This window comes from Lepisosteus platostomus, chromosome 22, assembly GCF_059453375.1.
Source record: "Lepisosteus platostomus isolate fLepPlt1 chromosome 22, fLepPlt1.hap1, whole genome shotgun sequence".
In the NCBI taxonomy this organism is placed as follows: Eukaryota; Metazoa; Chordata; class Actinopteri; order Semionotiformes; family Lepisosteidae; genus Lepisosteus; species Lepisosteus platostomus.
The window spans coordinates 11,311,056-11,323,443 of record NC_142632.1 but is presented as its reverse complement, the minus strand read 5'-3'; the positions used below and the strand labels follow the sequence as shown (position 1 = coordinate 11,323,443).

General features: G+C 44.9%; 1 protein-coding gene across 4 annotated transcripts in view; it reads right to left on the bottom strand.

Annotated features, from left to right (window-relative positions):
* cuedc1b (CUE domain containing 1b) overlaps nucleotides 1–12,313 on the bottom strand; it is a 36,522-nt gene extending 24,209 nt beyond the window's left edge. Inside the window, exon 1 of one of the 4 annotated variants that reach the window (XM_088615660.1) lies at nucleotides 11,870–12,313. The gene's annotated coding sequence lies outside the window, so the exon portion shown is untranslated. Of the gene's footprint in view, nucleotides 1–4,524; nucleotides 4,801–5,475; nucleotides 5,839–11,869 lie in introns of those variants that run through there. The other 3 variants (XM_088615654.1, XM_088615655.1, XM_088615657.1) reach the window with 3 other exon arrangements.
* Nucleotides 12,314–12,388: the final 75 nt, after the last annotated feature.

Below are 12,388 nucleotides of genomic sequence, written 5' to 3'. Positions count from 1 at the left end.
GCTTTCCTGTTTGATAGTGAATTGCTTGATAGACACCAAATTCAGACTTTTCATTAGACCTCTCTAAATTAAAAGGTTTGAGTCCTCTAACATTTTGCACACAAGAAGTACACAGGAACACACCTTCTACACACAAGTGAGAATTTTTGGATAGCAACTTTGCGCAGAAAGAAAGAAGGGAATTAAGAGAACGCACTCAGCAGTCACATGTCGGCTCGCTCCATTATTACAACAGTATCCCTTGACAGGCTTTGAGGAAGTCACGGTAATTAGGAACGTCATTAGCATGCAAGAACCAGGCCTGGATCTTTGTCCAAAGCACAGTGTAACCTTTGATATTCATTGGAAGTCATACAGGGCATAAAGGCTTTTTTCTTCTCCAACTTGTATCCAGTGTCGAGAAATTAAGCAGCCGACCACAAAGCTTCCGTACATGACAAGAATAAAAATGAGAAGAGGGGGGAAAAACATTATAATAGCCCACTCTTTGGCTGCAAGCCAGGAGACAACTAATGGAAAGTCCTGCTAAGCCAGATGTTACAGCTGTTTACCAAGGACATTAAAGCACCATGACACTTCTTCCACTGACAACCTCTCCACAAACCCTGAATGTAATAAAAATACACTGTGGGTGCATTTCAAGAGTTCCCACTTTGCGCACACATGAAAAACTGGTTACAAATGCAGACTCAGAGGTGTGTATTTACAGTGTAAAAGCATACGCCTGCTATTAGGTCAAGCACAAGCCTAATGCTTTTCAGTTCACCTGCTGGGTGTGCCATGCTTCATGAAAGATCAATCTTTCAATTACACAAACTTATTCCCCCTTTCAAAGAAGAGCCGGAGAAGGCGAAGAGCACAATTCAGGAGCTCTCCTCCAAACAGTACTGTATCAACAGCTCAGCTGCCTTACTCGCTGGGTTTGTCAGTGGGGCTGCAAACAGCACTGCAATGGGCTCCAGTACTCAGCGGGTCAGTCTCGGCGCTGCGATCCCTGGAACAGGGGTTCTCGTCTGGGTGTTAAGTGCCCGAAATGTGCACCATGGGAAAACAGAGTTAACACTTTGCCAAACAGTCAGAACTGCAGGGTTTTGACTTTGAACTGTCAGCAGGAATGAAATACTGAATAAAAGGAGGAACCACAACCTGTATACGTAAAAATGCATTTTATTTTTCTACCAGCCTGATATAATGCCTGAAGGCAGTGGACAGAACAGCATTTCTGAGACAATTTGGCCTGGCCTTAAAGCTGATTTCTATTTCTCAGCAACCTATTTGGGGAGTCTTCTGGGAGGAAGTATTTCATGCAATGGATTTAGAGAATCATGCACGTTTGGAGTTTACCTCTCTAGAGTCTTGCACATTCCTCTGTACTGGCGTTCCGACTGTCAGACGTGCACAGTTATTACACTAACCAGCTGTAAAGCAGCTCAGTGCCACGCCTGCCAGACCCTACCTGCTCTCCTTCAGGCCACATTGTTCTGGGGGATTATCCAAAGCCTTTCAAAGATTCCCATGTGGCTTTAAAGCTGGAGACAAAGGGCTGAGCCTGTGATCTTGCAGCAGCCTGCCACTGAAGATGAGCCATTTTAAATCATCTCTCGTTCAGACAGCAGTGGAAGGTCAGAGAGGGCCTCTGGGGTTCACTTGAACACACCAGACAAAGGCGTTTTTCGTTCTGCATTTCCAAAACAACGTGTCACCTCACATTACAGGAAGGACTTTTTGCGCCATTAATTAACATCTGCTCAGATGCACCTCTAAACATGAAAGAGGCACTTGAAACATAAATCTATAGGAGAAGCATGCAATTATGAATGTAAAACAGATGGACTCCATATTTCTAAAGAAGATACGCATTAATTACATTGGAAACCAGAACTATAGCAGATCCACAATATTTTATGATGGCATACAATATGTTCTTTCTTTGAATCTTGCCCTGGGCTGGAATCAGAGATTCCTCACTCCAGGTTTGTTAAAGCTAGACACCTATAGGAGCCCACTGGAGGTTGGAGGTAGATCAAGGACTGATGGGAATGAGTGTAAGTAACCACAGTAGCCCCGGCCTGTTTCCTCTGTATTTTACAAGCCATTGCCAGCCTAAGGGCACCTTCTGAATATTAATTCTGGGGCAATATATGCTCTGCAAGCACAAAGATACAACAAGGAAGACCTAAAGAGAGAGAAATCCCTTTGCCATCAGTGTAGGGGCTATCCAGTCTGTACCATGGTTTCCAGTTCAGTGCTCAGTAGGAAAATGTTTGAATCCCACCTAAAATAACCATATCAGTCCACTACCAAATACCCCAAAACAGCTCAAATAGGAAGAACTAGGAAAACATCATTTATTTTTTACGGAATATGTTTTATGTCATTTCACCCCCTTTTTTCACTGTCTGAAGCAGTTCTTACTGCATTCTTCTCTGTCGTGTTCTGATACCGACTTGGGCTAAGACCAAAGAGCTGTGGGTTTAAACCCCAGGTGTGACACTGCTGTTACACCCTTAGACAGATTACTTCACCCAAACCTGCTAGTATACATAGTCTGGGTTTCCAGATTGTCACTGTAAATGAGAAGGTGTTTTCAGGTTGACCTAACTGGTTAAAATAAAGGAACGAAGGTCACCCACTGCCCTGAAGTCACCGATATTCTTCCACTCCTAGGACTGTGTCAGACAATCTCAGTCAAAACAGCAGCTAAGGACTATCAGTAAGATTACACACCATGTAATGGGAAATTTCAAATCAAAATAACAGGACAAAAAATCTTACTTAAATTACACCAGTCCTTAATCTAAGCGGACTTAAGATGCAAGACATGAGACAGGATGCAAGACAGAAGAACTGAGCACAGTAGGAAAGTTCTTCAAATAAAAGCTTTATCACCCTGCCATGGGAAAACTTTCATCAGAAATTTGCTTTGCCTTCTAATTCTAAAGGTTCCTTCTTGTGGTAAATGCTGAATGTTCAGCTGCACTGCAGGATATAGACATTTCGCACCCAAGAATTTCAGGCAGTCTATTTCAGACCGGTTCTTCCCCAAAAATCTTCACTTAACCACTCAAAAATATTAGAGCTGACCTTTTTCAAAACGCAAGCAAAAAGATTTCATTTTGCTTACGTGCTTCAAAAGCCCTTTGGGGGAAAAAAAAGAAATATGCAGCTCTCATCGCTCTGTACGAGAAGCACTTTGGCAGCACACTGTAGAATAAGACCTAGCTTTTCGGACCCTCAAACGCGATACTATACAGTACATGTGCACTGAATCCTAACACTCTTGCGAGAGGAGTAAACAAACAGAGCAGTGTCCAAGCTGAAGATGAAACATACTGGGACGTCTGCTGGCAATGATTCCAGCAGAAGGAAAGCGGCTTGACAACCAGTTGTAAACAAGCACGTTTGGGTGAAAACTGACAATCTGCCTGCCAAGACAATTTTGCATCTCCGAGCGGTGAAGCCAACTTTGGGCTTTGGCAAAAAAAAACAGCCATCCAATTCAGAGCAAGAGCCAGGGTAGTGGTTTGATCAATCAATCCAGGCTGCAAGTCTTGCAACGTCCACATTAGTGCTCTCAGAGTTGCGCTGGGATAAAGGAGTGGGCAGCGTCTGCAACCCAGAGGGTTTCTAAAAGCTTAGTGGTTTGTACCTGGGTATCTAAGCCAGATCTGCATGTGCGTGGGGCTGTTTAATCTGAGGTGTGCCCGTTACTGTGGACACACAATTGCAGGATTGCATTCCCTGTTGCTGGGCTTCAATCAAAATGCACTGAACCAGTTTCTGTAACTGCATGCAGAAACACTAACTTCACAAACGCATCCAGATTGTAGAGAGATGCTTTTCAATAAGGCCTAGGACTCCCTGTTTGGGCAGTATGTGTAATACTCTAGACATCTCACAGGCCTGTGTTTTAATGTTGAATATCTGAGAAAAGTTAGAAGCACAGAGAACTGCCTTGAGAATCAATATATGAGAAAAAATTATATTTTCTAAACAACACCCTCCTCAGCATGATTTAATCACACGACGGTTCTACCAAGTATAGAAATGTACGTTGCTGAAGGACTGGAGAAAGTAATCTTTCATGCATATTCTTTGCAAGGTAAACCACTGATGAAAAGCTTTGATACAAGTGGTCTAACAAGCAGCATCCAAAATAAAGAGAAAACAAATGTTTAATATTTTGTAACTAGGGTCTGCAATGCAAAGATGGACGACTGGAACATTTGATTTCTAATCACACAAGAGCCACCAAGATAAATACTGTTTTTAACCCTTCATTTGAAATGTATTAGCGAGAACAAAGTAGAAGTTAATAATGAGTAACATCAGTAAAGTAATTAGTAAGGTTATTGGTTACACATGCTTTCCTTTTCATAGTAAAATCCTGCGGCAACAACAGCTACAGCGTTTGCCAGCGAGATTTTTTTTTAACCAAATAACATGTAGAGCATTTACCTCCTGGACAGCATTTGTTTTGCGTTAATGTAGAGCTACAGGACACACAATGTAAAAGACACAAACCCGATCACTTGCATGAATTGGTCCTACGAACTGCTCTCTAGATTCTCAAGCGTCCTGCACATTGCTCTCGTCTCCGGGGATGTGGAAGATCAAGCCACTGCAAATCGCATCCCGTTTGGAAACTGGGGGAGGCACACCGTCCCCCCACACAATCCCTCAAACCAGAGGAAGAAAGGAAGGAAGTCGACAGCTCCAGTACAAGAGCGGCGAATACCGGAGTGATTCAGGATATGCACCGCCACTTAAAATACAAGGTGCAGCAGCGCGTTCTTCCACGTGCAGAACAAAACGCCAGCCGCAAAACAAGAAACAAAAGGGAAAAGGTTTGACAACCTTCCGAAATCATCTGGTTAAAAAGAAACAGGAAACTGGCTGTGCCAGGGACACTGGAAACCCCCTCCTCTCCACATCCTGACTTACAGTAACTCCAAGCTGCCGGGGGATCAAGGCTCTGGACACAACCTACCCAAGAAAACAAGGGAAAAGGCTCCTTCTGCCCCTCGGGCATTCAAACCCACGCGCAAGGCGGAAAAGGGGAAAACCGCTGCCTCTGTGAAAGAAATGAGTCGACCGTGCTCCTTGACTTATCCCTCCTCTGAGCAGAAGCCAATCTCACGGCTGCTCTCAGCTCTCCTGCAACTAGACCTGCAAGCACTCCCTTTACAGTCCCAGCGCTTGACACTCACAGCAAGGGCTTTTCTAATCCAAGTACTCTGACAAGAAGTTAAAGGAATTCATTTCAACTCATTCAGCAAGCACGTGGAATGAGGGAAACTGACAGGAAGGCGATGTCAGCAACAGCTTCAGTGGATAAGGGCTGGGGCTTTATCTGCGCCGAGCTGAACCGAAGCTTGCCGACAGTGGAACATTGCAATATCTCGTGCTCGGTGTAGGAAAGCGCAGAGCACATGGAGGACAAACAGGAGCCCGGCATGGGAGAGCTTCACTCACCTGCAGAGCTTCTCCGGCCCGGCGATGATCCACAGCAGAAACCGGATGGCCACGGACGTCAAGGCCAGCACAGAGGGGAAAGGGAATTCGGGGAGGGAATGGAGCTAAGGCTGCGTTGCAAATTAAATAAAATGCATAAGCAGAAGAGGGGGCGACCTGCCAGAAGCCCCACTGGCGGCATTCGATTCAAGCACTGAAGGAGTTTCCAGGAAAGCAAGACAAAGCAAGCTGGGAAAAACAGAAGCGAAAAATAAAAACAGAGGGAGCCCATGTGGCTCAGCTGAGGATCTGCGCTGTTATGACCATGCAGGACAGCTGCATCTGGGAAGGCTGGATCGCCACTGTCTCTGCCACCTCCCCCCCACTACCCAAAAGCCTTGCCTTCCCTCAACCCACTCCCCTCCCCCCCCCCCCCATATCCCCAGGATAAAGGAAGGAGTTCCTGGAGGCGTCACATGCCTGCTGATTACTGCATGGGAGGGGGGCAGGGGGATGAGAGGGAAATTCAGCCAGATGGGAGGCAGTGAGCCCGCCGCCTTCCCATCATCCTCCAGGACAGCAGAATAGCAGGTCACGAAGCCATATGCAAATGACGGAGCTTTAAAGGGGAGGGGAGTGGCACCAGCTGTCCGGGACAAGCAGCTGTAATTAAAGGGATGGGGTCTTCCATTAACAGACCTCCTATATCATCATTACATGTGATAGAGGTGTTCAAGTATCCACATCACAGCTCTAACGCCACTATTGTTTAAACTGTTACAAGGATGCCCTGGGCATTATTTACTGCAATAAAACATACCTAGATTTTCAGCGGTTACTATGCAGGATTATATTACAGTTGATTTAGTGCACATCGGTAAAAGCAAACCTGTTCTTCTTTGCTGTACTAAAACAAGCTGGGATACTTCAGCTCATCAGTCAATGCAGACAGAATGCTTGCCCACCAGTCCTGGTTTCTAGAGTTGATTTGCATTTATTTAAAAAACATGACTTCAGGCCTTTCAGTAACGCTGGAGAAGGGATTAATCTGGAGGGCCGAGAGCAAGGGGTCTGTCCTCTCACACATTACCCCAGGCATCTCGGCATCCTGGGGCAGAGATCTAGTGCCCACACCTAGTGAACACAGCTGAGCAGGGAGAGGAGGGGTCTGCAATAGGGTGTGCAAGCTCCAAAGCCCCAGGGCAATGTCCCATGAGCTTGCTGATCCATTATTCAGCATGCAAACTGCCTGTGGGAGCTCCCCTTTCTGTACTGCGCATGCACAGATCCAGCAATCCATCTTTTTTAATTCTCCACTTTCCTGCAAGCACTATTCGATGGCTGGGGGTTATACGGAGATTGGAGTTTCAGAGAGACCCTAGACCTGATGGACACTCCAAAGTGGGTTAATTCATGGTCTGGGATTGTGCCTGTGCTCAGGTACAGATATTGTTCATATGCAGCAAAGAGGGTAAAGAAGTGAGGTAAGGAATAGGCAAGATCATTTCCACATCCCAGCCCAGGGCTGAATATAGTGTTTGAACCAGGAAGATTTTACATGAAAAGGCTGAGATTTTAGAGCCACATCATTTATGGAGCATCCTTACCAACGGTTTAATATATCTGGAAACAACATTGTTATGCCTTCCGTTCTCATCTATCGATGTGGTTAGTGCATCTTCCACATTTTAAAGCAAAAAAGAAGTGAGGGTTTTGCTCTCTGAGACAGGAATACTGCTGCTATTAGAACATGTCAAGAGAAATAAAGCTTTCTCACTCAGATCCTAATCTGAGATTGCAATCTACCACTGTTCCTCAAGCAAGCAGCCCCACAGCAGTGGGAAAAATCAAAGTGCTGTCAGCATGCTTCTGTAAATGCACATCACTTTAGGGTCCACAAACATTATTCTTTTATTTTACCAGGTATGTGAAATGAAAATAATTATCATTTACAACGGTGACGGTGAGATTATACTCTATGCAGCGGGACATGTACTGGAGCAGTAGGAGTGAAGAGCCAAGCTCAAGAGAGCAACAGCACCACACAAGGGATTTGAACCTGCAACTCTCTGGTCTGGTCCAGAGGCTGGAGCCCTGGGGTTTTTCGCTGTTATGCAGGAAAGGTTCAATGCATCGGTAATAAATTCCTATTAAAGGACAAGTGTAATCTCACAGGCTGTGCTACAATCTCAAAAATTATCCACAATTACAGACTTTTCAACAAGGGATAAATAATGTATTAATTAAAGGCCATTAGTGGCTTATCTCTGTCACAGACCTAGATGAACTTGCAGCATGGTCCCTAGAAAACCACAAACTTGTCAAACAGCATCCTCTGTTTGCTCACTCATCAGCACAGGAGCCTGGAAAACAGCCCTACCAACCAACAAGTTCTGACTTCAGCCTTAATCAAACAAGAAAAACTGCAACCAGAAATGCTGTACGTCGTGCCAGGTCGTGGCAGCAAGCATAACGAGCAGGTTTGTATTAACGAGCTGCACGCTTGGCAGAGGAGGAAGGGTTGCGAAAAAGCCAGCAAGGTTGAGGGCACACTGGGGCCAAGACCACAGAGAGGGTGAGAAATGAATACCGCAGTGAAGGCGATTGGTTTACACTGATCTTCAAGACGCTGGCCCGAAAAGGCCTAGATGAATGATAGAAGTGTTCAGCAGTTCATCCAGGAAATATCCATGCACCATCATGCCTCACTGAGCACAACACACGCAGGCAAAAATCTCCCCACTAAATTCCATTGATTCTCAAGGCAGCTGCTACAGTGGTGCACATTCCCTGCACGTGAGTGTTGGGCTGCAGCTTGCTACAGCATGATCTACTGTAAAATCAAGGTGTTTGCAGGATGCTTTCCAACTCTGGTGTGTTGTACAGCATGTGGGAAATTTCATTAAACCTTAATACTTCGCTCAATTATTTTGGAGCTGTAAACAGAACAGATCTGCAACGTGACTCCCGTTTGACCATAAGGAAATTCAGACACTCACCACTGAACATAATCAGATGAATATAAGTAACACAGCAGTCAATTGAGGACTATCATACTATCCTTTTCAATTGTTTCAAAACAGACCTCAGATTAACAATTAATAACAATTAACAAAAAACAGCTCATTTTTTTCTCCATTCTGGTCTTTGTAAGAGGGGAGAAGCTTTTTTTTTTTTGGTCTGGAAAAACATTGCAAACGCTCCACCTTTACTTCAGAAAGCAAAAAATGCTTTCCCAAAACAGATGTTCCCTTCAGACACTTCCGCCTTTGACAAACCTCCCAGTCATTTTAAGTTTCAGCTTCGGGAAAAACAACCCAAACCACAACCATTGTCAGCGATGACACACTCACACTCACGAGAAGAGGGGGGAAACAGTTTGAGAGTCATTGCAGCAGAAAAGACAGAAGTGAAAAAAATGTCCAACAGAGAAGCAGGCACTAGCACAACAGCCAAGATACTCCAAGACAGAACAGCGGACTCAGCGAGCAGTTTCTTCTCACATAGAAACTGTGACTGAAGTAAAAAGAAGGTGGCACTGCTTGCCATATGCCTAAGTACTTTACAAACCCCAAAATAAGGACAGTAATTACCTGTAGTCTGTCAGACCCCATAAGGAGTCCAAATTCTGTTGTGAACTTTGGAAGAATCCTGAATAAAAATTCATGAAGTCAACAGAACCTTCCAAAACACTGGCCCACAGATGAAGGTACACCACAAGTGTCTGTATCCTGTACTCCTAAAGCCCCCCAGCACTGCTGTGCTCTCAGCCATTGAATAGGATTGATTGAATTGAATTAACCTTTATTTCCCTGATTAGTCTTGCACATCAAGAGATCATAATTGTATGTGACAATACTACCGCACAGCAACAGTACAATACTGTGAACATTTAACCACATCGCTCAGTCAGAGCTCAATCCGCTATCACAAGATTAAAAACCCACAATTAGCCGGCAGGGTGTCAAAAACAGTAAAGTGTCTAAAAGCTCCCAGCACTTCAATGGGGACCGGATTTGAGTGTTACGGCCGGGAAGGAAACAAATGGTACTGCCTCAGAGCTCACAGCAAAACAAGAGTAACTGTAAAAAAAAAACAAACAAAGAACGGTTCATTTCCCTGCCCCTTTCACGGAAGCTATCAGAATAATAACAATAATAATCTGTCATGGTCTTGCTCTTACCAAAGTCCTGGTGAGCACTTAAAAGAAGAACAAGTGCTCTTAGCTGATGGCACAGACCAGCACAGTTAAGCTGCCAATCCATGTCAGTGCTTGTCAAAGGCACAGGAGTAGGCAGGCAGCCTCCCAAAAAACATCCAGGATCCAAAATCCTGCTCCATGCGGACAGGCCTACACTTCCCAAGGATCCTGGGATTGACCACCCCCCAGAGCCAGATCCCCCAATATACAGATTCACACCACTCTGGACTCGGGGCTCAAGGGACAACGGCATGACTCGTCAGCAGAGAGGAAAGGGCACGGGTTCAGTTCAGTTTATTTGTCATGTGCACAAGTGCAACGAAAGTCTTGTTTGCACGTATGCATGCTCCAATACAAAGACATTAAAGGAATCGCCAAAAAAAACAGAGACGCAGAAAAGCAGCAACAACAAGTTAAATAACATAAATCTTATATCTTAAAAGTCAGACAAGCAGTGGGAGAGAAAAAAAAAACGCGAGTCAGTGGCAGGGGTAGAGTTCAGTAATCTGACAGTTTGTGGGAAGAAACTGTCTTAAGTTCGTGCCTTTATGCTCCTATAACGCTTACCAGAGGGAAGGATGGAGAAAAGTAGTGATCTTTGAGAATATTTAGATTTAAACTTCTCTGACGTATCAAATAAACACGTCCTTTTACTGCAGCCCAGTTGGAGGGACAAGAGCGATTATCAGCGTTACTGAACCACAGACGGACACTACGTGTTACTGTTGCGCCGAATAACAAAAGAGTCGTTTTTTTCCTCTTTTTCCCTCAAAGGGGCAGTGGGTATAGGTCACACTACCTATAATAAGTTGTCAGTGCTATGGCTAAGGGTTCAAACCCCAGCTAAGACACGGTACTTCACTCGGGTTGCTTCAGTAATGAGGCCAGCAGTACAAACGAGCCTCAGCCGAATGGCCCGTCTTCCATCCGTGCCAGAAATAGCAGGCGGACACAGCTTTTGTAGCGATACTCGGATACACTGTCCCGTCCGAGTTCGTGCAACTCGCATTAATGGACGTTTTATAATAACAAAGCAACTCCGTGGTGGCGGACAGGCTTTGTTGCGCGACATAAATATTGCGATGTGAAACCTACCCAGATGGACGCAGGACCGTAGCCCAGACCCCGACGCGTCGGGTTTTTGTTATGAAAATATCACCTCATGTTACAACCTTTATTGTGGGCAAACATCGCATGGAAACACGACGCCGGTGCGCTTCTGGCCAACAGAAGGGATGAAGAACATAAAAAAATGACCGAATTCAATACCATATGGAAAACGAGGACCTGCAAAATGTTGAAGACATAAAACTACTGACAGCATTTAAATCAATACTGCGAACCACACTCGGCAAACGTCTTTTGAAACGGTCACTATTAAAACCAATTACCTAAGGGATAAAAAAAGCACACCGTCTTTGCAAAAAAAAGTCACAATTTTTCCGTTGCAATTCAAACATTTTAATTTTGCTGCTGACGATAGGCTATAATAGTATTATAGGAATACTCTCTTATTAGAAACTGTAAGTGGTCTACAGTAACCTCCGTTACACTGCTGTGGAATCGAAATAAAATGTAGCAGTACTGTCAATAATTAACGGAGTATACGTAAAGCACAGAAGTAGGACGCAAGACGTTACAAAATACTTTATGAAAAAAATACTTTATATATCACATTGGAAATACCGAATTAAAAATAGGAAACCACGCTGCGAATATCCATGATATATTGTTCCGTTTTGCATAACATTTATTCATACATGACATTCATAAAAAAAAACGAAGGTGTCCCAGGTTTGTCTTTTTTGTTTTTTACACTTCCAATAGACCTCCAAATACTAAAACCCAACGCCGGACTCTGCTGTCGTTGCCCCCGGAGGGGTCGCCGATACTCGGACGCCATCCCGAGCACACACCGCTGGAACAGCACAGGACACCGAAGGCCTCACCGATTCTGCACATTCCACCATTTAAAAAACCCCCGGCACTACACATGAAGTCGGGCTCGGCTCTCTTGCGGTGTGAAAAGATTATATATCCCCGCCTTTCTGTATAGGGATAAGCAAGAGCAAACCCCGCATTGTATCAAACGGTGTGAACTATCCGGAGCCAAGGTCTTAAGCGCTAGTCCTGGTTCGATTTAGAGACGTGCATATTTTCAATTTGTGAATGGGGAGGGAAGGCGGAGGGGAACGTGAAATCTAAGGTACTTACCCAGGCGGAATGCAGAACACGGTCACTTTGCTAAAAGGGTACCTCGTGTCCTATATAGTCCACCATGACCCGGGTGAAAATGGAGGGTCCGGCACGGCGACTGGAAGGCAAACTGTTCTGGGGGACAGCGGAGACGGCGCTCGGCTCTCAAGTTTCAAGGGAGCGCTACACCGCCGCCGTGTACAACCAAGGCGATCCCAAGTCCTGTCGGTCTGACTCGCGCAGGCACAGCCAGGGAAGGAAAAAACACAGAATAACAAAAGACCCAGACAGCTTCCTAGTGGAGAGATGAGGGAAATACAGATACAGCTGTTGCGAACAGGCAATGCATTTTGAAACCCAGTAAAAAGCTGGATTAACCAGACACGCAGGCAATTGAAAAAAAAAGGGGGAAAAAGCAATCCGAAGGTTAGGGCTTGCTGCTATTAAAGCGCCAGATAATGCAGATTATTTTGAAGTGTTTTCCCTTCTGTCCTGAAAAAGCGCTGTCAAAGTCAATTGCAATTATCTGAGCTGGTA